This window comes from Ranitomeya variabilis, chromosome 1 (genome assembly GCF_051348905.1).
Source record: "Ranitomeya variabilis isolate aRanVar5 chromosome 1, aRanVar5.hap1, whole genome shotgun sequence".
In the NCBI taxonomy this organism is placed as follows: domain Eukaryota; kingdom Metazoa; phylum Chordata; class Amphibia; order Anura; family Dendrobatidae; genus Ranitomeya; species Ranitomeya variabilis.
Window position 1 is genome coordinate 255,419,018 of NC_135232.1, and position 23,973 is coordinate 255,442,990.

At 45.2% G+C, this 23,973-nt stretch overlaps 1 protein-coding gene across 13 annotated transcripts in view; it reads left to right on the forward strand.

Moving 5' to 3' along the window:
- Positions 1 to 23,973, forward strand: part of FBRSL1 (fibrosin like 1) — a 796,611-nt gene that overhangs the window by 60,985 nt on the left and 711,653 nt on the right. The window lies entirely within an intron of this gene.

Genomic DNA, 23,973 nt, shown 5'->3' on the forward strand with positions numbered 1-23,973 from the left:
ATATTAGATTCTGCTTAAGGCCCCTTTCGCACATCAGTTTTTTGCTGTCAGTCAGAATCCGTTGGCTCGACTGATCCGTCGCAGATTGTGAAAAACTGATGCGACGGATTCGTTTTTCAACGGATCCGACTAGCAGATCAGGCTAATTGGATCCAAAATAAATCGGAGCATGCTCAGCAAAAGAAAACGGAATTTGTCACGAGATTCCGTCATTTGATGGATCCGGCGCCATAGGCTTCCATTCGCGCAAACAACGGACGGCAGCAGATCCGTCGCTGTCCTTTTTTTCGACGTACACAAAAAACATTACTTTGTCCGTTGTCTCCGGCCAGCAAACAACGGATGAAACATGAGGATGAAACAAAAGGATCCGACGGCATCAGTCGCCAGATTCGTTTTTTGCAAAATTCGACGGATTGCGACTGATAGCAAAAAACTGATGTGTGAATGGGTTAGCCATTCCAGGAACCAACTGAGTGCTACAATCGGAAATTTTATAGACTACAACCGAATATTTATGCACCTTTACACCCCTACATTTGTCCAGGCTATGTGGACCTATTAATATGTGGATATGACAGCCACAAGTACTTTTTGGATTTCTGCATTCACATCTTATGTCACACTCTAAGTGAGATTCCTAAACCTTTCTGTATATAGGTAAAGGTACAGTAATTTCTCTTGGCTGATTATGTATACTTATGTGACCGCATGACCTGCTCTGATATCACTACTTTTAACAGCTGAATTTGTGTAACTGGTATAGTCAGTGGTGTGCATCCTGTCATAAAATTATATTGTCTTATTTACACTCCACAAATAGGTGGAGTTCGTGTTGTAAACCTCAGACCATGCAGCTAATAATTCTAGGATGGTGTTCTTAGGCTTACTCAAACATGGTTAGAATCATCCAACTAAATCAAAAATGACAATTTTACAGTTATGGCCTAATAATTGTGGAACAATTTACCCAACTACAATATATTGTGAATACTATTTACCCCATTAATAAGGCGATTATTGTTGTTACAAAGGTGGCCATAAAAGTTTTATAGCTTATGGCTGAATACTTGTTCAGCCATTTTTCCATACTCCCCACACCCCGTCCACTGTAAGCCCCCATAAACATTAGACTAAAGTCATCCAAACCCCACCATACCTACAGGTTCATCAGACAGTGTTAACGTGTATGGGGGCCTCTGACTCTCCTGACAAACAATGTTGGAGAGCTAAGGGTCTGGCAGTTTGAATTTTAACTCCCATCCCTTGTGTTATTCAGGAGAGACAAGTCTGTGAATTCATGTGTATGGCGAAGTTGGGAGAGAAACGATCCTTTTGTCTAATGTGTAAGGAGGCGTTAAAACCTGGAGGGAAGCTTAGTTTTTGTGTTTGTCTTTTTTATTTGCTTAGGTGAGTGTAGATTGAGCCATGATGCATTGCTTCATTTTTCTCCATGTCTTCCCTTTCACATATTATACTGGTGCATATCCTTTAAATGTGTCACCCTCTTCATACCAGAATCTCTGCAGGAGTGCTAAACCAGCCTTTTCCTTTCTTTTTCAATAAAAGTGTTTATTATAGACGGCTTGATTTAAAAAAAAAAAAAAGAAAAAGAAAAAAGAAGGCTTCTCAAAGGAGCATTGTAAAATGCACATAATACTTTATCACCGTTGTTTTATTGGTAAAGGTTGAGTGCCACTTGTCTTGTGCGTTGATTCTTCTATTGCCAGCAGTTCTCTCTCCAGTCCTTTAACAGCACAAAGTTTACATAATTATATACGTGAACCATACACATTGGAATCCATAAATGTCCAAGATATGTAATGCATATGTAATTAGTGTATATTTCAGTATTCAATGTATATGCCTTTTACAGGAACACATGGAAATATTGATATATGTACATAGATATTTATCAAACATTCTCTAACTTCAGGGCTGTGTAGTCAGTCGGTGTCCATTTTGGTGGAGTCGGTATAAAATATATATAATACTAGCTGAAGAGCCCGGCGTTGCCCGGGCATAGTAACTAACTGTGGTTAGTATAACAAGTTATAATGTATATATTGCACATAAAAACTCTTTGTTGAAGCAAAAGGTTTTTTAACACAATATTGATCCCTTAACGACTGCCGATACGGCTTTTAACGGCGGCAGTTAAGGGGCCTTATTTCTCCTGCACCTCATGCTCCTTCTTTTTACACAGCCTCTTCCTGCACCTCATGCTTATCCTTATATGCACAGCATCTTTCAGCAGCATAGCTTTTCTCCTTTATAGTTGCCTCCTCCGGCAGCACCTCACTTTCTTCCATATACAAATGGAAACACTTGATCCCATGAGAAATTGCACTAATTGCAATATAGCTTATCACATACACAGCCTACTTCTGCAGCACCACACCTTTCTCCTTTAGACCTCTTATTTCGTCAGTATTTTTACCTCCGTATTTGTAAGCTAAAACTAAAATAATCAGAGGAAAAGTATATTAGAAACACGTCACCACTTATAAATACTGAGGTAAAATACTGACCAAATACTGAACGTGTTAATGTGGCCTTATACACAGCCTCCACCTGCAGCGCCTCACTCTTCTCTATACACAGCCTCATACTGCAGCAGCAGCATCATCTCACTTCTCTCATTTCCCCCCTCACATCTCTGAATTTCCCCCTCACATCTCTCATTTTCCCCCTCACTCCTCTCATTTTCCCCCCTCACTCCTCTCATTTTCCCCCCTCACACCTGTCATTTTGATTTCACACCTGTCATTTTCCGATCACTCCACTATTTTCCACTCACACCTCTTCATTTTCCATTCACACCTCTTCATTTTCCACTCACACCTCTTCATTTTCACCTCACACCTCTTCATTTTCACATCACACCTCTTCATTTTCACCTCACTCCACTATTTTCCCCTCCTCTCATTTTCCCCCTCACTCCTCTCTTCCCCTCACACGTCAACCGCAACTTCCTGTTATGAGCACAGCGGTGTAATCCATGAGGCTTCTCCCTTTCCCTTGATGTCATGCCTCACAGGAGCAAGTCCATTTTAGACACAATGGAGCTAGATGTGGCCTGTGCCAGCCACGCACTGATACTCTGAAGGCGGCGGCCCTGATTGTAGCCGCTGTAATGACGCAGCGGGTGAGTTTTTTGCAGGGTGGCTTTTGAGGTGAATGTGTCTCCGCCCATGTGCGCTAACAACTTGGGCCATGTGGACGGGGCTTTGGGTGTGGAGTGAGAGTGGCTATGTGGAGTGGGCAGGGCTCGATACATGAACACACATACTCTCAGCTTTATTGATATGTAGATATAATAAATTGGTACAGTAGTTCAATGCAGTATGTTCTGTATGTTTTTTTTTTCTAGGAATTTATGAAAAGTAATGAAATGTTCTATAAATGTATGTTCTTTTCCTGATCTAAGGATCTGGGCTTTTAGTTGAGATGAATCTATGCTGCAGTTTATGTACATGCTTGATATCGAGCCAGCAATTCCTGTGTAAATTGTATTTATTGACGTATGTCTTAATCTACACTAATTTATTCCCTAAAATAAAAGTGTATTTGTCGTAATATACACTCCTCAACATTGAAATTGCAACACCACAAAGGAAAAGTTGTAGAATTATGGTCTAAACGCACTACCATGGCCTGCGGTGTCTCTAGACTTGTCTCCCACTGAGCACATTAGGGACATCATTTGTTAGTAATTGTAAAGGGAGCTATCAGCAATGGATCTTGATGATTTGTGCCCAAGTACATCCAGTGTGACAGACCATTCCTCAGCCAACCATTCATAAGTAGTTATGAACGCAAGTTCTTGTTACTGGAGTTTCCCTAGGGTGCTCGGGTATGCACAAAGTGACTGTCCCATGGCTGCATATTTTGCTTGTTTGACAGCCACAAGACATACAGGGATTGCCCGTGTTTGTCAAAATCTATTAATTAAAATGTACTTTCTTCATGGGAAAACTTTAACCCCTTCCCAACATGCCCTGTATATATACAACGCTGCGGGAGCTGTGTTCCGCAAACCGCCATATATGTACGCCGCCGCGATCATGCGGATTCATGCCGATTGCCTCCACGATTAGCCTGGGGGTGTCGTCTCTATGTGAGAGCTGACGCCCTACAGCAACACCAACGATCGATCGGTGCTAGCGAACATTTAACCCCTCTGATGCCGCTGTCAAGAGGTCGCTCCCTCTCCGCTTCCCTTGGCACAGCGCGATGCCTCCCTCAGTGAACTGCCCCCTAGTTTCCATAATGAATACCTAACATACTGAAGAAATAGACAAAAAACACTTCGACAGGTAGGTGCTAGCTGTTCAGCATAATCGCATGTTTAGTGTGGCAATAATACATTTTCTTGATGTTATCCAGCTAGGGAAAAAAACTATTTGAAAATGGTGCCTGCACAGTAGCAGCTATAGGTGTCTATGGCTGTGATCTGATAGCTGCTGCTGCGCATGCACTGGTGGCGCCATCTTGGAGGAGGAATAATTTTTTTCTCCAGTAAGATGGCGCCGCCAGCGCATGCGCAGTAGCAGCTATTGGATCACAGCTATAGACACCTATAGCTGCTACTGCGCAGGTTCGGCAGGCGCTATTTTCAAATATATTTTTTTTGCCTAGATGAATAACATCAATAAAATGTATTTTTTTTTTTTTCAAATTCGTTTATTTTCAAACACAAAGTATAGCATACATATTTGTCCTTGTCATTAGTCTGCATGGTTACATTTACAAAGGATGGTAAGGACAGCACATACATATGCCAATCATTTCACAGAAGGAAAACATATGTGTATAATTATAAAACAATCAAAACATAAAGTTATAAACATAAAACTCTTAAACTACAACCAAACTAAGCCTCTGAAACTATTAAGCCGCCATTTAACGATAGTGGAATATTATTTACCCCCTCCATTGCGCAGTACTTGCAGAACAAAAGTCAGATGAACCACGTCTTTCTCTATTAATCATGTCACAGGGTAAGATGAGAGGTGTTCCATCTATCCCAGATTTTGTTGAACTTACTCGGGCAACCCCTGTTTTGATAAAGAGTGCGCTCATAAGGTACGACTGCATTCACCAACTCAATCCAGGACCTAATGGAGGGGGGTGAATTCCCCATCCATCGCAGGGCTAACAACTTCCATGCCAAAAACAGGGTTTCACGTAGAAAAATCCCCACATAATGGTCCCAAGCCTCTTCGTCCCACACTCCAAACAGGCAGACTAAAGGCTCAAGAGGAATCGGGATTGACAGTATAGAAGCTAATAGTGACGTTACCTCCCTCCAATAGTGAAGAACAATGGGGCACTGCCATACCATATGTACAAAGTCAGCGTCTGGTGAGTGACAACGCAAACATTCCGACGTCGAGTATCGACCCATCCGAAAGAGTCTCAGTGGATTCAAATATGACTGGTGGATTATATATAGCTGGGTCATCCTATTATTGACCGACGGGGAGACTTTGAGGGGGGAGTCCAAAATATCCTCCCATTCCTCATTCTGCATATCAGTGATAAGCCCCTCCCATTTGCCTCTCACTGAGTCTATAACCGAATTCGTTCCCGTTGATAGCAGATATGTGTATAGGGACGAGATAAGGCCCTGAGGTCCCTGTGACTTAAGAATGCCTGTCAGGGGTAAAGATGAAATGTTACGGTTTGTTCCCACACTCCTGACAAATGACTGAATGGCAGATCTGAGTTGCAGGTATCGGAAAAATTGAGATCTTGGAAGATCATATCTAACTTGTAGCTGCTCAAAGGATCTAAAGACCCCCTGATCGTACAAATCTCCCATTGACAGGACTCCGTGGGAAACCCAAAAATTTGTAGACGGGTGATTCACCAGTGTAGGGAAATAACCATTATCCCATAGAGGCATCTCGGCTACAATGTCCCCAAACCCAGTGACCCTTTTAATTTTCTTCCAAGTGGATCGCGCCAATCGTATCATGGGCAACAATCGAGGGGCATTTATTTTTTCTGATTCTAGAAGACCCAGTGGACACTTAGCACCAACAGAGTTAACCAGGTGGCTTTCAGAATTAGGGAGACAATTATGAGGCATCCATTTACAAAGTGCCTTGGCCTGTCCCGCCAGATAGTATAAAAAGAAATCTGGCAATGCCGCTCCTCCCCCCTGTTTAGGTATTTGCAAAGTCGCCAGTTTGTTTGGGTCTGCTTTTTCCCCACACGAATGAGGCAACATAAGAATTTAAGTCAGTGAAAAAGAATTTTGGTACAGTTACTGCGCTATGCTGGAGACAATAGTTGAATTTAGGGAGCAGAATCATTTTTATGAGATTAATGCGGCCTGCTACAGACAGTGGAAGTTTACTCCAAGATGTGAATTTCGATTTGGCGTATTCTAGCAAGGGGAGGGCATTGAGTTGTAGATCTGATCCGCTACATCGGGACATATAAATACCCAAATATTTAAATTCAGACACTACAGGCAACGGGGAAAGAGCGTTAAGATTAGATATTGGGGATTGGGACAGAGGCAATAGGGCAGACTTATCCCAATTAATATATAGGCCTGAGAACCCACTAAATTTATCTATGGTAGTAATTACCTTTGGCAACGTTTCTTCTACCTTATCCATGAATACTATCATGTCATCAGCATATAGACCAATGATGTCGGTGCGGTCCGCTATTTTAATACCATCAATATCGGGGGCAGAACGTAGACGTATAGCTAATGCCTCTATCGCTAGAGCAAACAAGGCTGGGGAGAGGGGACACCCCTGACGAGTTCCCGTATGCAGTGAAAATGGCTCAGACATGGAGCCGTTTACGATTATGTGGGCTTTAGGTTTCAAGTATAATACACCAACCCATTTCAAAAATTTTTCCCCAAAGCCATACTTCTGCAGACAAGCAGATAAAAAGGGCCACTCAAGAGAGTCGAACGCCTTAGCCGCGTCCAGCGACGCCAGCACCCAGCTGTTATCTGGTAGTAAAGAGCTATATTGAATCACTGATTGAACCCGCCTAATGTTTATAGATGTACTCTTACCAGGCATAAAGCCTGTTTGATCTGGATGTATAATATCTAATATAATGGAGTTCAACCTGGTAGCCAGTATCTTAGCAAAGATCTTATAATCCACATTTACCAACAATATGGGACGATAGGATCCACATTCCAAAGGATCTTTCCCCTCCTTCTTAAGTACGATAATATGTGCCTCATAAAAAGTATCAGGTAGACATCCACCCTCTCATATCTCTTTAAATACTTTCAGCAAAAGTGGAGCCAGTATCTCCCGGTATCTCCTATACAGCTCTACAGGGAAGCCATCCGGCCCAGGGGCCTTCCCAGAAGCCATATCCGTTATAGCCTGCTCCACTTCCTCCAAAGTAAATTCAGCGTCCATAAAGGCCTGCTGGTGGGGCTCAGTGTGGGGAACGCTATATCGGACAAATAACCTAGACAATCGGAAACGCTAAAACCACTCTTAGATTCATACAACCCTCTATAGTAATTATAAAAACATTGAAGAATTTCCTCAGTAGTGGAATTTAATGAGTTATCTGGTGAGCGAATTTGTATTGTCATGTTAGATGTGTTGTGTTGACGCACCAAGTAGGCCAAAATTTTTCCCGCCTGATACCCCATTTCAAAGTACGATTGTCGCGTAAAAAAAAGTTTACGCTTAGATTTAGTGTCCAAGTGTTGGGTATATAATCTTTGTAGAGTCAGCCACTCAATCCTATTGTTATTAGTCTGGTCAGCTGTATATGCGGCCTCAGCATTTCTCAAACGTTGCTCAACCTCATCGTCCTCCCTTGATGTTACCCTTTTGATATAAGAGATTGTGGAAGACAGACAGCCCCTTAAATATGCCTTAAGTGCATCCCAAAATAAATTAATATTTTGAAGATCTGAGTGGGACTGGATGTAACAGTTCAACTGGTCAACCGTCCTATCATCTGAATCTATTAGTTTGAGCCAGAAGGGATTTAACTTCCATATTCTACCATTATTCATTTTCCCAAACACGAGTTTAAGTATAATCGGGCTGTGGTCTGAAATTCCTCTATTACCGTGCTCCACACTATCCACCCACTGCACCAAGTTGCCGGATCCGAAAATATAGTCTATACGTGAGAGAGAACGTTTAGTGGATGAGTGGCAGGTATATCCCCTCTCCCCCTGGCGGCGCATCCTCCATAGGTCTATCCAGCCACTATTTTCTATGAATAGTGCCAGCTGAGTCGGGACCGAAGAAGGGAGGGAGGACAAGGGTTCCCCAGGAGATCCATCTCCCAATCTCATTCTATCAAGATCACTGTCCATAATTAGGTTGAGGTCACCCATACAAATAACATGCGCGTCTGGGTAATTTAACGCAAAGCTAATTGCCATCTTAAGTATTGAGGTACTGGCCGGAGGAGGGTTGTAAATACACAATATGACATATTCGCGGGAATTAATTAATGCATGGACAAAAACAAAATGTCCCTCCAAATCCCGCCGAGTCGTTTGGGCTTCCCATCGGACATCTCTATGTACTAATAATGATACCCCTCTTGAGTAACTAGTGTGAAACGCGTGAGCATGCCATTGTACCCAAGGCTTCTGTACACAGTTGGCCGTATCTCTGGTCAGGTGTGTCTCCACCAAGACCACGATATGGGGATGGTACCGCCTTATCTGAGAAAACACCTTAATTTTCTTCCGGGGTGACTTAATACCCCGTATGTTCCACGTCATACATATTAGCTCAGACCCCATATCCACCTGCTAAAGACATGATATGCATTGATAGTAATAAGAGTCCACAGACTACGCATAGAAGGTTACAACAGTGTCGAAGGCGGCTTTTACCTAAATACCTACTGAGGCTAGTTAACTTTAACAAGGAAAAAAAACAACTTAACAAGAATTGAGTGATCCAGGAGCTTAATTCAACGCTCCCATCCTCAAATAAACCTGGGGATACCCCCGCTGATTCCAGCGTCCGGTATTGTTGGTACATTAAACGCTCGCAGGAAGAGCTCCAATTCAACAATTGAATAGTTGTAAATCAGCTGAGAACCTATCAGGGTTCTGCTCCATTAGACTTCCCACGAGAACGCAGCCAGTCCGCTGCCTCTGACGGGTCAGTGAAGAACAGGGAGGAACCATTGCTGACAACCCGCAGACGCGCCGGGTAGATCATGGAGTAGATAATGTTCTTATCTCGGAGTTGCTTCTTGACATCTACAAATCTTGCCCGCTGTTTCTGGAGCTCAACGGAGAAGTCTGGAAATATCGAGATTGTAGCATCGTCGAACTTGATGGGACTCTTTTGTCGTGCCAGCCGCAGGATAGCATCTCTGTCCTTGCAGTTGAGGATACGCGCCAGGAAAGGTCTGGGCGGAGCTCCAGGAGGAAGAGACTTGGTGGGGACTCTATGGGCTCTTTCCACCGAGAACATTGGGGAAAATGTGTCTCCCAACGAGGACTTAAGCCAATCCTCCAGGAATTTTTCAGGCTGCTGGCCTTCCGCACGTTCCGGCAGACCTATGATGCGAATGTTATTGCGACGCATTCTGTTCTCTAGATCATCAGCCTTTTGTTTCCAGGCATTCGTGGAACCAGCAACTTTTGCCAATTTTGCCTCCATAGGTTTAATGGTGTCTTCTACCTGAGACACCCTTGTCTCCACTTCCGCCATACGTCCCTTCATAGCTTGCATGTCTTGTCTTAGACGTCCCACCTCAGTGTGCACATCCTCTATTTGCTCAGAAAGGGACGTTCTAGTCAGAGATATAGCTTGCATTAATTGTGCAGATGCTTGCGTAAGAGTCAGTTCATCTTGCTCAACCTCATCAATATTTATTATCAGAAGGACGGTTTTTCCCCCGCTGGGCTTGTGAGGAGCTATTCCTAAGAGATCTTGCATTATCTTGGGCATCACTCCTAGCAAACTCTTAGCTTGTCAGCTGCAGATGTATTCTTTGTACGCTGCATGATTGATAGGTGAGTGACGCAGCAGGGTGGTCCAAATCAGAACCGCAGCAGTGTCTAGCGGCCACACCAGAGTTGTTGTATGTAGTGTGTAATGTTGCTGGGAGCCTCTATGATCAGGAGGCGCACTGGTGTACTGTCAGATGTAGGCTGAAAATTAACGGCAGTCCCTGCGATAGGGAAAGTCCTAAGTAGCGGTGATAGCGGTGAGGGGGGGGGCCCAAGAGGTCTCCAATTAGAAGTACAGCCGGCCGAGTTATTACTTATGGGGGAACGTGGGGCTCAATCTTTCAGAGCTCACACCACGTTGTCCCTGAGTTTATAGAGAGCAGAGATGCGCTGCTCAGCCACGCTGTAGCAATGAGGAGCTGCGCTGCACCCTCTACTGCAGGGGCGCGCGCTTCAGTAATGGCCGCCACACATAGCCATCCCAGCCACCAGTATATCTTCCTCTTCTCTCCCGCCGGGCCAGGGTCCCGCAGCTCTCACCTGCAGGCGTCCACTGCCTTCCTGAGACTAAGGAGGAACTTCAGCCGCCGTTATCTGCAGCGCCGTGCCCTGTGTCAGAGGAGCGTCCTCCCGGAAGATGGCCGCCGTCACATGCAGGGCTCACCGCACCGCTGATCTTCCTCCCTCGCCGACGCTCTCCAGTCACCGCTTCAGCCCTCTCCAGGGGCTAGCAGCTTCTATGTCTCCAGGGGTCCCGGCAGCAGTGGGGTATGTACTTATAAAGGGGTCTAATAGGCAGGATGGCGACAGGATATTGGGGAGCTCTCCCAGAACGCGTCCTTCTTCACTTACTCCATAGCCATGCCCCCCCCAATAAAATGTATTTTTGGCACACTAAACATGCGATTATGCTGCAGAGCAGATGCCACGGCTAGCACCTGCCAGCAGAAGCGTTTTTTGTCTCTTGCTTCAGTATGTGCTGGTATTCATTATGCAAACTAGAGGGCAGGTCAGTGAGGGATCAGTGACCTGTCAGCAGTCTGCATTATGAATTTCTAATCGGAGCACCACATACTCCATCCCAGCCTTAGGGCATGAGAATTTCATTAACTACAAATGGAAAATAAAGATTAAACAACAACCACAGGACTGATTTCATCAGCAAAGGTATCATTTTAATCAGTATAACGGCGCTGATCTGACACTATCTGTAGGTTACTATACACAATCCTGCTGACAGGTGGGTCCCTTTAATGTCATTAGTGATATAAAGCCAGAGTATTTTCCTCCAGCACACTAAGGCTATGTGCACATTGCTTATTAGCCTCAGGAATTTTGTGTGTGGATTTGCATCTCTTGACAGAAAACTTAGGTGCGGATTTACTGCGTTTTTTACCCCTGCAAATTTCTATAATGGAATGGGTACAAAAACGCTGCAGATCCGCACAAAAGAAGTGACGTACTACTTCTTTTAATCCGCAGCGTTAACGCACCATTAGCACAGTATTTTTTTTTTCCAATTGATTTACATTGTACTGTAAATCACTTGCGGATCTGCAGCGTTTCTGCAAGGCAATAAACGCTGCGGATCCGCAGGAAATCTGCAACGTGTGCACATAGCGTTAGTGTTGTGAGGCTTAAACTAAAGTTGCATAAATGGGCTGATTTTATGTGGACATTCTTAGAGCTGGTGGGAGAATGTCCACTTATCTCTCCACCTGCAGAGTCACATGGTCTGGGGCTTAAGTACTTGACACTAGCAAAGTGTATGCTAAAACCTGAACTATGTTTGTTCTGCTAGCCATGAGCAGATGGAACCCCGCTCACAGAAGGACTGTGTTTTCTGCCACCATTTTGTTTTGTTTTCCAGTTTTGCCCAGTGGGCTGTATTTGCTTTACTACACTTTGGTTTATGCTGCCTTTTAATAAACCAATTGAAGTTCTTAAAGCCGTAGTGTACCCGTCTCTACCTCCGCGTGCAGCCGAGTGAGCCGATCTGCCACAATGTGTCCTGTGTAATTGCTGCTTGTGACAGTGCAGCAACATGGTCTGATCATACCACATTTCCGGGGTGGGGACTAAAAAGAGTATACAGATAGCACATTATGGGATCATAGCTGATTCTTTTTGTGAGGTAAATCCTTTTCCTGACTGTTTTTAACCCCTTAGTGACCAAGCCAATTTTTTCAATTCTGACCACTGTCAATTTATGTGGTAATAACTCTGGAATGCTTCAATGAATCCCACTAATTCTGAGATTTTTTTTTTCCCGTGACCTGTTGCACTTCATGATGTTGGTAAAATTTATTCGATATGACTTGCGTTTATTTATGAAAAAAAAACAGGACAGAACTTTGGCGAAAATTTAGCAATTTTCAATTTTTTTATTTTTGTGCCCTTAAATCAGAGAGTTATGTCAAACAAAATAGTTAATAAATAACATTTCCCACATGTCTACTTTACATCAGCACAATTTTGGAAACATAATTTTTTTTGTTAGGAAGTTATGAGGGCTAAAGGTTGACCAGCGACTTCTAATTTTTCCAACAAAATTTACAAAAACATTTTTTTCAGGGTTACATCACATTTGAAGTGACTTTGAGGGGCAAATATGACAGAAAGTACCCAAAAATGACACCATTCTAAAAACTGCACCCCTCAACACCACATTCAAATTTAGCAATTTTCAAACTCCATTTTTGCACCCTTAAATCAGAGACTGGTGTCAAACAAAATAGTTAATAAATAGCATTTCCCACATGTCAACTTTACATCAGCACAATTTTGGAAACATAATTATTATGTTAGGACGTTATAAAGGTTGAAAGTTGACCAGCAATTTCCCCTTTTTCCCAACAAAATTTACAAAACAATTTTTTTTTAAAGACCACCTCACATTTGAAGTGACTTTGAGGGACAAATATGACAGAAAGTACCCAAAAATGACACCATTCTAAAAACTGCACCCCTCAACACCACATTCAAGAAGTTTATTAACCCTTCAGTTGCTTCACAGGAACTCAAGCAATATGGAAGGAAAAAAAATCAACATTTTAACTTTTTTCACAAAAGGGTAGTAACAGGAGAAAATGGACCACAACATTTTATTGTGCAATTTCTCTGGAGTACACAGATACCCCATATTTGGGGGAATACTGCTATTTGATCACATGGCAGGGAAGGGGCACCGTTTGACTTTTTGAATGCAAAATTGGCTAGAACCCTTCAAGGATTTTATCCAGGGTATAGTGAGCATTCTGAACCCACAGGTAAGACACAGAATTTGATAACATTAGGTCATCATTGAATATGTTGTCATTAGTGTTGAGCGTGAGTGCTCACTACTCGAGTTTACCTTGGGAGCTCCGGTATGCACCAAATATCGCAAGTGCTCAAGTGACATGTTCGATTCCCTGCCCTACATGTTTCGTGGCTGTTAGTGTCACGGGGAGACTAGGTGGGCAAGAGCTAATAACCCGGGCCCCTGCAATTTCCCTCAGACTAGGGAAATCCTGACTGACCCTCTACCTAGAGTTTACACTGATGGTGTGCATGTCTAGGCCTCGACCCTCGCCCTGTCTCCTGTTTCAACCCTAGGCTGAAACCACCACCCAGTGAAAAGATCATACACCAATACCCACAGTTAGAACAGACAAGGATAACGGAAAATATACACCACGCCGCAGTCACTCAGGAATACACTATAAATGCGCAGGGCAAAATAAATACAAATATAGGAAGGAGTAAATAAGACAAAGGGAAATACACCACAAGCAACGATACTCCAACTACTAGCTCACCACTCCAGACCGAGATAACAACGCACAAGACAGAAGCTATAATCGGCGACGCCCAATGTTCAGGAGAACTATTTAAAGGCAATGGGCATGGCCCAGCTTCCAATCCGAGCATCAGGTAAATTAACCCCGGACCAGCTAGATAAATCTAGCCGACGCCAATGAGCACATAGTGGTCAAAAGCAGAATTACCGCTGTCTGTCGAACGACCTGGTCTGAACAGCGTCCGACATGACAGTACCCCGCCTTCTACGAGGGACCCCAGGGCCCTCACGGCTTATAGGACCCGGCTTGTCCGGATGGCGACGGTGAAAAAACCTGACCAGCCGATCCGCAAGAATGTCCGAGGCTGGTACCCAGGACCTCTCCTCAGGCCCATAACCACGCCAGTGTACCAAGTACTGTAAAGTGCGGCGCACTACACGAGAGTCAACCACCTTGGAGACTTCAAATTCCAAATTACCATCCACCAAGACTGGAGGTGGCATAGGCGCCGCGTCCACAGAACCCACCACCTTCTTTAAAAGAGACCTGTGGAACACGTGTATCTTATACAACGTAGGAAGCTCCAATCGGTACGCTACTGGGTTAAGGATGGCGGTGACCCTAAATGGACCAATAAACCGTGGACCCAATTTAAGGGATGGTATTTTGAGTCTTATGTTTTTTGTGGATAACCACACCCAGTCATCCACACTCAGGTCCGGACCTGGCACACGCCTACTGTCAGTAACACGTTTGTACCTAGCACCCACACTCAACAGGCGCTGTTTAACTCTCCTCCAGACTGATGACAATTGTGCTCCTAACTGGTCCTCCTCCAGAATGCCGGAAGAGCCCCTCTGACTCAAAGTACAAAATTGAGGATGTAGCCCGTAAACACAAAAAAAAGGAGACTCCCCAGACGACTCCTGGCGGTGATTATTGATGGCAAACTCAGCCAAAGGAAGTAACGTAGACCACTCCTGGTTATCAGAGACAAAGCAGCGTAAGTACTGTTCCAAATTTTGGTTCATACGCTCAGTCTAACCATTTGACTGAGGATGAAACGCCGAAGAATGAGACAACTTGATCCCCAGCTGTGAGCAAAATGCTTTCCAAAATTTTGCCACAAACTGAGACTCCCTATCAGACACGATGTCAGACGGAACCCCATGAAGTCTGACCACCTCCTGCACAAATACCTGAGCCAGAGTCTTAGCGTTAGGCAACGAAGGCAAAGACACAAAGTGCGACATTTTTGAAAACCGATCAACAATCACCAAGATGACCATGTTCCCAGCTGAGGAGGGCAAATCAGTGATGAAATCCATGGAGATTTCCATCCATGGCTTACTAGGTACCTCAAGAGGAAGTAGTGTGCCAACAGGACGGGAGCGGGGCGTCTTAGCCCTAGCGCACGTGGTACAAGCTGACACGTATGAGACCACGTCCTGTCGGATCTTGGGCCACCAAAACCGACGTTACACCAACTCCAAGGTACCTCTAACCCCTGGGTGGCCAGCCAGGACAGCATCATGATGTTCCGCCAAAACCTTTAAGCGGAGATGAAGCGGTACAAAAGATTTGTTGATGGGAAGCTCAGATGGTACCTCCTCCTGAGCCTCGGCAATCTCAGCCTCAACCTCGGTAGAGAGAGACGAAACCACAACACCCTTTTGGAGGATGGGTACTGGATCCTCCCGAGGTTCTCCCCCCGGAAAACACCTGGACAGCGCATCCGCCTTAGTGTTTTTAGACCCCGGTCTGTAAGTGACAACAAAATTGAACCGCGTAAAAAACAATGCCCAGCGAGCTTGCCTGGGGAACAGACGCTTGGCTGACTCCAAATACAGCAGATTCTTATGATCGGTAATAACAGTAACGTGATGTACCGACCCCTCCAAGAAGTGACGCCATTCCTCAAAGGCCAACTTGATTGCCAACAACTCCCTATTGCCGATATCGTAGTTACGTTCGGCGGATGACAGTTTCTTGGAGAAATAGGCGCATGGACGCAAATCACTCAAAGATGAGCCTTGTGATAGTACCGCCCCCACACCAACCTCAGATGCATCGACTTCCACAACAAAAGGTTTTGATACGTCTGGCTGCACAAGAATGGGGGCTGAAACAAAACTGTTCTTAAGAAATTCAAATGCGCGCACAGCAGCCTCAGGCCAAACAGAGAAATTGGTACCCTTTTTAGTCATGTCAGTTAGCGGTTTAGCAATGATGGAAAAATCCTTGATAAATTTCCTATAGTAGTTAGAAAACCCAAGGAACCGCTGAAGTGCTTTCAGGTTATCAGGCCGTTCCCAATGCAGCACCGCTTGCAGCTTAGCGGCGTCCATTTTAAAACCAGAAGTAGACACAATATAAACCAAGAAAGGCAACTCTTGAACAGAAAATACACATTCCTCAAGTTTAGCATACAGCTTATTCTCTCTGAGAAGCTGTAACACCTGCCTGACATGATCTAAATGAGTATCACGGTCGCAAGAATATATGAGAATGTCATCTAGGTACACGATAACGAATTTCCCCAAAACATGCGAAAACACATCATTAATGAAATGTTGGAACACTGCAGGTGCGTTAGTCAACCCAAACGGCATCACCAAATTTTCAAAATGACCCTCAGGGGTATTAAAAGCCGTCTTCCACTCATCACTCATCACTATGTTACTATATTACCTTGACGGACTCTTATGAGGTTGTACGCCCCCCTGAGGTCAAGCTTGGTAAACCACTTAGCACCTGCCACCTGGTTGAACAAATCTGGTATCAGAGGCATAGGGTATGGATCACGAACCATAATCTGGTTCAACTCCCTGAAATCCAGACACGGCCGTAGTCCACCATCTTTCTTCTTAATGAAGAAGAACCCTGCTGCCACTGGTGAGGACGAAGGCCTGATGTGCCCTTTGCTCAAACTTTCAGCAATGTAATCCTTTAATGCTTGTCTCTCCGGACCGGAGATGTTAAACATCCTTGCTTTAGGCAATTTGGCCCCTGGTTTAAATCTGATAGTACAGTCTTAAGGGCGATGTGGCGGCAACTCTGAACAACCCTTCTCAGAGAACACATCCACAAAATCCAGAAGTGACTCCGGAACGCTTGAAGTCACAGCAGACACACATGTGGCCAGGCAATTCTCCTGGCAGAATTCGCTCCACTGAATTATGTCCTGAGTTTTCCAGTCAATTACCGGGTTGTGCATAGACAACCATGGAAAACCCAAAACCACCTGAGCAGGAAGATTCCTGAGCACATTACATGTAACCTGCTCGGAATGTAGAACCCCAATGTGGAGATGCACCTCAGCCACAAATTCAGTAATCTCCTCCTGTGAGAGAGGAGCAGCATTGATGGTGACCACGCGGATAGGATGAGGCAGTTTTTCAATCCTAAAACCTGCTGTGCGCACAAACTCCTCATCAATGAGATTTGTGGCTGAACCACTATCCACAAACACAGTAATTGGCAGCTCACTGCCAGCGATTATAACCTTAGCAGGGAACATGCATTGAGAAATCACAATGGAGGATATACATAAGCTCAGATTGGTCTCCTCCACACCCTCTGAGCTTAGAAGTTTTCCGCCGTTGCGTTTTTCTTAGACAGTAGAGGACAGATGTTAATAAAATGACCAGTCTTACTGCAGTAAAAACAGGCTCCCTGCTTCCTGAGCTCAGGGGCTCGACGCTTCACATGTGACACCCCTGCGGTTTGCATAGGCTCCGTGGGCTCACCTGCAGCAACCACACGTGAACCTAAACCCTCTCCCATAGGCGGTGTGTCATGCTCCCCCTGATGCAAACGGCGATCAATGCGGACAACCAGACTCATAGCGGAATCTAGAGAAGTAGGAGTCTCGTACATCAGAAGGGCTTTTTTAACCCTTCCAGAAACCCCAGCAGCAGAATCAGATGGCAAAGAAAACGCCCATGCTTGGGGATCCCCGCTGTTGTGGACTCTGTTTTCGGGCTCCCTCTTGTGGTCACTGGTGGTATGGTGTGACTTTTGCTTTGGGCTCCCCCTGGTGGCTTTGTTTGTTATCCTGCTGGTCTCTGGCTATCAGCTGGTTCGTTATCCTCTGGGAGGTTCCTATATAGCTCTGTTTCACTTCCACTTGTTGCTGGCTGTCGATGTAATCAGTGCTACTCAGATTCCTTCTGACTACCTCGCTCCCAGTCCATCCAGGACAAGCTAAGTTTTGTTTGCTCATTTTTTGATCAGCAGTGTTTATCATGTTTCCTTGTCCAGCTTGCTAAGATGTGATTCCCTTGCTTTCTGGATGCTCTAGTGGACTGAGTTTCTCCCCACACACCATTAGTTGGTGCGTGGGTTCTTGAAATCTCAGGATGGATATTTTGTAAGGGTTTTTTATTGATCGCATAGACCCCTGCTCTATTTTCTGCTTTCTAGTACTAGTGGGCCTCTTTTGCTGAATCTGATTTCATCCCTACGTATGTGCCTTCTTCTTACTTCACCGTTAATATTTGTTGGGGGCTTCTATATCTTTGGGGATTATTTCTCTGGAGGCAAGCGAGGTCTTTCTTTCTCTTTAGGGGTAGCTAGTTCCTCAGGCTGGCTCGAGACGTCTAGGAATTTTTTTTTAGGCACGTTCACCGGCTACCTCTAGTTGTGTTGGATAGGTTCAGATTTGCGATCAGTCCAGTTACCATCTCCCTAGAGCTTGTCCTTAGTTTATTCACTTGCTGGTCTATTCGTGATCCTCAGCCACTAAGGATCATAACAGCACAGCCGGCCCATAAAGTGTTAATTGCATGGCAGAAGCAGGAGAAAAGAAGCCTTGAGAATTTTTTTGTTGTTGTTGTTGCCGTGTGTCTAGCTGCTGTGGCTAGCTTCTCTCCTCCTCTTAATCTTGGTGTGGCTCTGAGTTCAGCTGCTGACATGGATGTCCAGAGCTTGGCTTCCAGTCTGGATCATCTTGCTGCTAGGGTTCAAAGTATTCAGGATTTTGTTGTTCACAGTCCTATGCCAGAGCCTAGAATACCTATTCCGGAGTTGTTTTCTGGAGATAGATCTAGGTTCCTGAATTTTAGGAACAATTGTAAGTTGTTTCTTTCTTTGAAACCTCGTTCCTCTGGTGATGCCGTTCAGCAAGTTAAGATTATCATTTCCTTTTTGCGTGGTGACCCTCAAGATTGGGCCTTCGCATTGGCGCCAGGGGATCCTGCATTGCTTAGTGTAGATGCGTTTTTTCTAGCCCTTGGATTGCTCTATGAGGAACCTAATCTTGAGAACCAGGCTGAAAAAACGTTATTGGCCCTCTCGCAGGGGCAAGATGAAGCAGAGGTGTACTGCCAGAAATTTCGGAAATGGTCGGTGCTTACTCAGTGGAATGAGTGTGCCCTGGCTGCAAATTTCAGAGAAGGTCTTTCTGAAGCCATTAAGAATGTCATTGTGGGGTTCCCTACGCCTGCAGGTCTGAATGAGTCAATGACTCTGGCCATTCAGATTGATCGGCGTTTGCGGGAGCGCAAACCTGCGCACCATTTGGCGGTGTCTTCTGAACAGACACCTGAATCTATGCAATGTGACAGAATTCTGACCAGAAGTGAACGGCAAAATTATAGACGGCAAAATGGGTTGTGCTTTTACTGTGGTGACTCAGCTCATGTTATCTCAGCATGCTCTAAGCGCAAAAAAAGGTTGATAAATCTGTCACCATTGGTACTTTACAGCCTAAGTTCATTTTGTCTGTTACCCTGATTTGTTCCCTGTCATCTTACCCGGTTAATGCTTTTGTAGATTCAGGTGCTGCCCTGAGTCTGATGGATTGGTCATTTGCCAGTCGCTGTGGTTTTGATTTGGAGCCTTTAAAATTCCCTATTCCACTAAGGGGAATTGATTCTACACCATTGGCTACGAATAGACCTCAGTACTGGACACAAGTGACCATGTGCATGACTCCTGTTCATCAGGAGGTGATTCGCTTTCTTGTACTGCATAATTTGCATGATGTCGTCGTGTTGGGTCTACCATGGTTGCAGACTCATAATCCAGTCCTGGATTGGAAAGCTATGTCGGTGTCAAGTTGGGGTTGTCAGGGAATTCATGGTGACGCTCCTGTGGTGTCAATTGCTTCGTCCACTCCTTCTGAAGTCCCTACGTTTTTGTCAGACTACCAGGATGTATTTGAGGAGCCCAAACTCAATTCTCTACCTCCTCATAGGGACTGTGATTGTGCTATACATTTGATTCCTGGTAGTAAGTTTCCTAAGGGACGACTTTTCAATTTATCTGTGCCGGAGCATGCTGCCATGCGGAGTTATATAATGGAGTCTTTAGAGAAGGGACATATTCGCCCGTCCTCATCCCCTCTTGGTGCAGGGTTCTTTTTTGTGGCTAAAAAGGATGGTTCCCTGAGACCCTGTATTGATTATCGCCTTTTGAATAAAATCACGGTCAAATTTCAGTATCCTTTGCCATTGTTAACTGATTTGTTTGCTCGCATTAGGGGGTCTAGTTGGTTCACCAAGATAGATCTTCGTGGTGCGTATAACCTTGTGCGTATAAAACAGGGTGATGAATGGAAAACTGCATTTAATACGCCTGAAGGCCATTTTGAGTACTTGGTGATGCCTTTTGGACTTTCTAATGCTCCTTCAGTCTTTCAGTCCTTTATGCATGACATCTTCCGTGAATATCTGGATAAGTTTATGATTGTGTATCTGGATGATATTCTGTTTTTTTCGGATGATTGGGAGTCTCATGTTAAGCAGGTCAGGATGGTCTTTCAGGTCCTGCGTGACAATGCTTTATTTGTGAAGGGCTCAAAATGTCTTTTTGGAGTCCAGAAGATTTCTTTTTTGGGTTTCATTTTTTCTCCTTCTACTATTGAGATGGACCCAGTCAAGGTTCAGGCTAATCATGACTGGATCTTCAGAAGTTCTTGGGTTTTGCTAATTTTTACCGTCGCTTCATAGCTAATTTTTCTGGCGTTGTTAAGCCTTTGACGGATTTGACCAAGAAGGGTTCTGATGTTACTAATTGGTCTTCTGCGGCTGTGGAGGCCTTTCGGGAGCTGAAGCGTCGGTTTTCTTCGGCTCCGGTCTTATGTCAGCCAGATGTCTCACTTCCCTTCCAGGTGGAGGTTGATGCTTCCGAGATTGGAGCGGGGGCTGTTTTGTCGCAGAGAAGCCCCGATGGCTCTGTGATGAGGCCATGTGCTTTCTTTTCAAGAAAGTTTTCGCCTGCCGAGCGGAATTTTGATGTCGGTAATCGGGAGCTGTTGGCTATGAAGTGGGCATTTGAGGAGTGGCAACATTGGCTCGAGGGAGCTAAACATCGTGTGGTGGTCTTGACTGATCACAAGAATTTGATTTATCTCGAGTCGGCCAAACGGCTGAATCCCAGACAGGCAAGTTGGTCGTTGTTTTTCTCTCGTTTTGATTTCATGGTCTCGTACCTGCCGGGTTCGAAGAATGTGAAGGCTGATGCTCTTTCTAGGAGTTTTGTGCCTGACTCTCCTGGAGATTCAGAGCCGGCTGGTATCCTTAGAGAAGGGGTGATTTTGTCTGCCATCTCCCCAGATTTGCGACGTGTGCTGCAAGAGTTTCAGGCGGATAGACCTGACCGCTGTCCACCGGAGAGACAGTTTGTCCCGGATAGATGGACCAACAGAGTCATCTCCGAGGTTCATTCTTCGGTGTTGGCGGGCCATCCTGGAATATTTGGTACCAGAGACTTGGTGGCCAGGTCTTTTTGGTGGCCTTCCTTGTCGCGGGATGTGCGTTCCTTTGTGCAGTCTTGTGGAATTTGTGCTCGGGCTAAGCCTTGCTGTTCTCGTGCCAGTGGTTTGCTGTTACCTTTGCCTGTCCCGAAGAGGCCTTGGACGCACATTTCCATGGATTTTATTTCAGATCTCCCTGTCTCTCAGAAAATGTCTGTCATCTGGGTGGTGTGTGATCGTTTTTCTAAGCTGGTCCATTTGGTGCCCTTGCCTAAGTTGCCTTCCTCCTCCGAGTTGGTTCCACTGTTTTTTCAAAATGTGGTTCGTTTGCACGGGATTCCTGAGAACATTGTTTCTGACAGAGGATCCCAGTTTGTGTCTAGATTTTGGCGGACCTTTTGTGCTAAGTTGGGCATTAATTGTCTTTTTCGTCGGCCTTCCATCCTCAGACGAATGGCCAAACCGAGCGAACTAATCAGACCTTGGAGACTTATTTAAGATGTTTTGTTTCTGCTGACCAGGACGACTGGGTTACTTTTTTGCCGTTGGCCGAGTTTGCCCTTAATAATCGGGCTAGTTCTGCTACTTTGGTTTCTCCTTTTTTTTGTAATTCGGGGTTTCATCCTCGTTTTTCCTCGGTTCAGGTGGAGCCTTCTGACTGTCCTGGAGTGGATGTTGTGGTGGATAGGTTGCATCAGATTTGGGATCATGTGGTGGACAATTTGAAGCTGTCACAAGAGAAGGCTCAGCTCTTTGCCAACCGCCGTCGCTGTGTGGGTCCCCGACTTCGCGTTGGGGACTTGGTGTGGTTGTCTTCTCGCTTCGTTCCTATGAAGGTCTCCTCTCCTAAGTTCAAGCCTCGGTTTATCGGTCCTTATAAGATTCTGGAAGTCCTTGGCCCTGTGTCATTCCGTCTGGACCTCCCGGCATCATTTGCTATTCATAATGTGTTCCATCGCTCGTTGTTGCGGAGGTATGTGGTACCTGTGGTTCCTCCGGTTGAGCCTCCTGCCCCGGTGCTGGTTGAGGGAGAATTGGAATACGTGGTGCAGAAGATCTTGGATTCTCGTATTTCTAGACGGAGGCTCCAGTATTTGGTCAAGTGGAAGGGCTATGGTCAGGAGGATAATTCTTGGGTTGTCGCCTCTGATGTTCATGCGGCCGATTTGGTTCGTGCCTTCCATGTGGCTCATCCTGATCGCCCTGGGGGTTTTCGTGAGGGTTCGGTGACCCCTCCTTAAGGGGGGGTACTGTTGTGGACTCTGTTTTCGGGCTCCCTCTTGTGGTCAGTGGTGGTATGGTGTGACTTTTGCTTTGGGCTCCCCCTGGTGGCTTTGTTTGTTATCCTGCTGGTCTCTGGCTATCAGCTGGTTCGTTATCCTCTGGGAGGTTCCTATATAGCTCTGTTTCACTTCCACTTGTTGCCGGCTGTCGATGTAATCAGTGCTACTCAGATTCCTTCTGACTACCTCGCTCCCAGTCCATCCAGGACAAGCTAAGTTTTGTTTGCTCATTTTTTGATCAGCAGTGTTTATCATGTTTCCTTGTCCAGCTTGCTAAGATGTGATTCCCTCGCTTGCTGGATGCTCTAGTGGACTGAGTTTCTCCCCACACACCATTAGTTGGTGCGTGGGTTCTTGAAATCTCAGGATGGATATTTTGTAAGGGTTTTTTATTGATCGCATAGACCCCTGCTCTATTTTCTGCTTTCTAGTACTAGTGGGCCTCTTTTGCTGAATCTGATTTCATCCCTACGTATGTGCCTTCTTCTTACTTCACCGTTAATATTTGTTGGGGGCTTCTATATCTTTGGGGATTATTTCTCTGGAGGCAAGCGAGGTCTTTCTTTCTCTTTAGGGGTAGCTAGTTCCTCAGGCTGGCTCGAGACGTCCAGGAATTTTTTTTAGGCACGTTCACCGGCTACCTCTAGTTGTGTTGGATAGGTTCAGATTTGCGATCAGTCCAGTTACCATCTCCCTAGAGCTTGTCCTTAGTTTATTCACTTGCTGGTCTATTCGTGATCCTCAGCCACTAAGGATCATAACACCCCGCTTAACAATGACAACACCAGGCCCACACGCTGAGCCTCATTACCTGAGGAGATCGGGCGCATACAGAAATATAGTTTGCAAGCTTCACGAAAAGAAACAAATTTACTGTGTTCACCAGCAAATTTTTCAGGCAAAGGAAACTTAGGCTCAGCAACTCTACCTGTCGCTCCAGCTTGCACATTAGATACTGCTAGTCCCTGTTGCTGCACTGGCCCCCTCAACTCAGTGACCTGTAGGAACAGCGCCCTCAACTGGCGGGTTATGGAAGTCATGGGATTCATGACAAAAAAATAAAAGGAAACCCCCTTTTTTTTTTTGTTTTTTTTTTGTTTTAAAAGGCCGATTATAATGTCACGGGGAGACTAGGTGGGCAAGAGCTAATAACCCGGGCCCCTGCAATTTCCCTCAGACTAGGGAAATCCTGACTGACCCTCTACCTAGAGTTTACACTGATGGTGTGCATGTCTAGGCCTCGACCCTCGCCCTGTCTCCTGTTTCAAC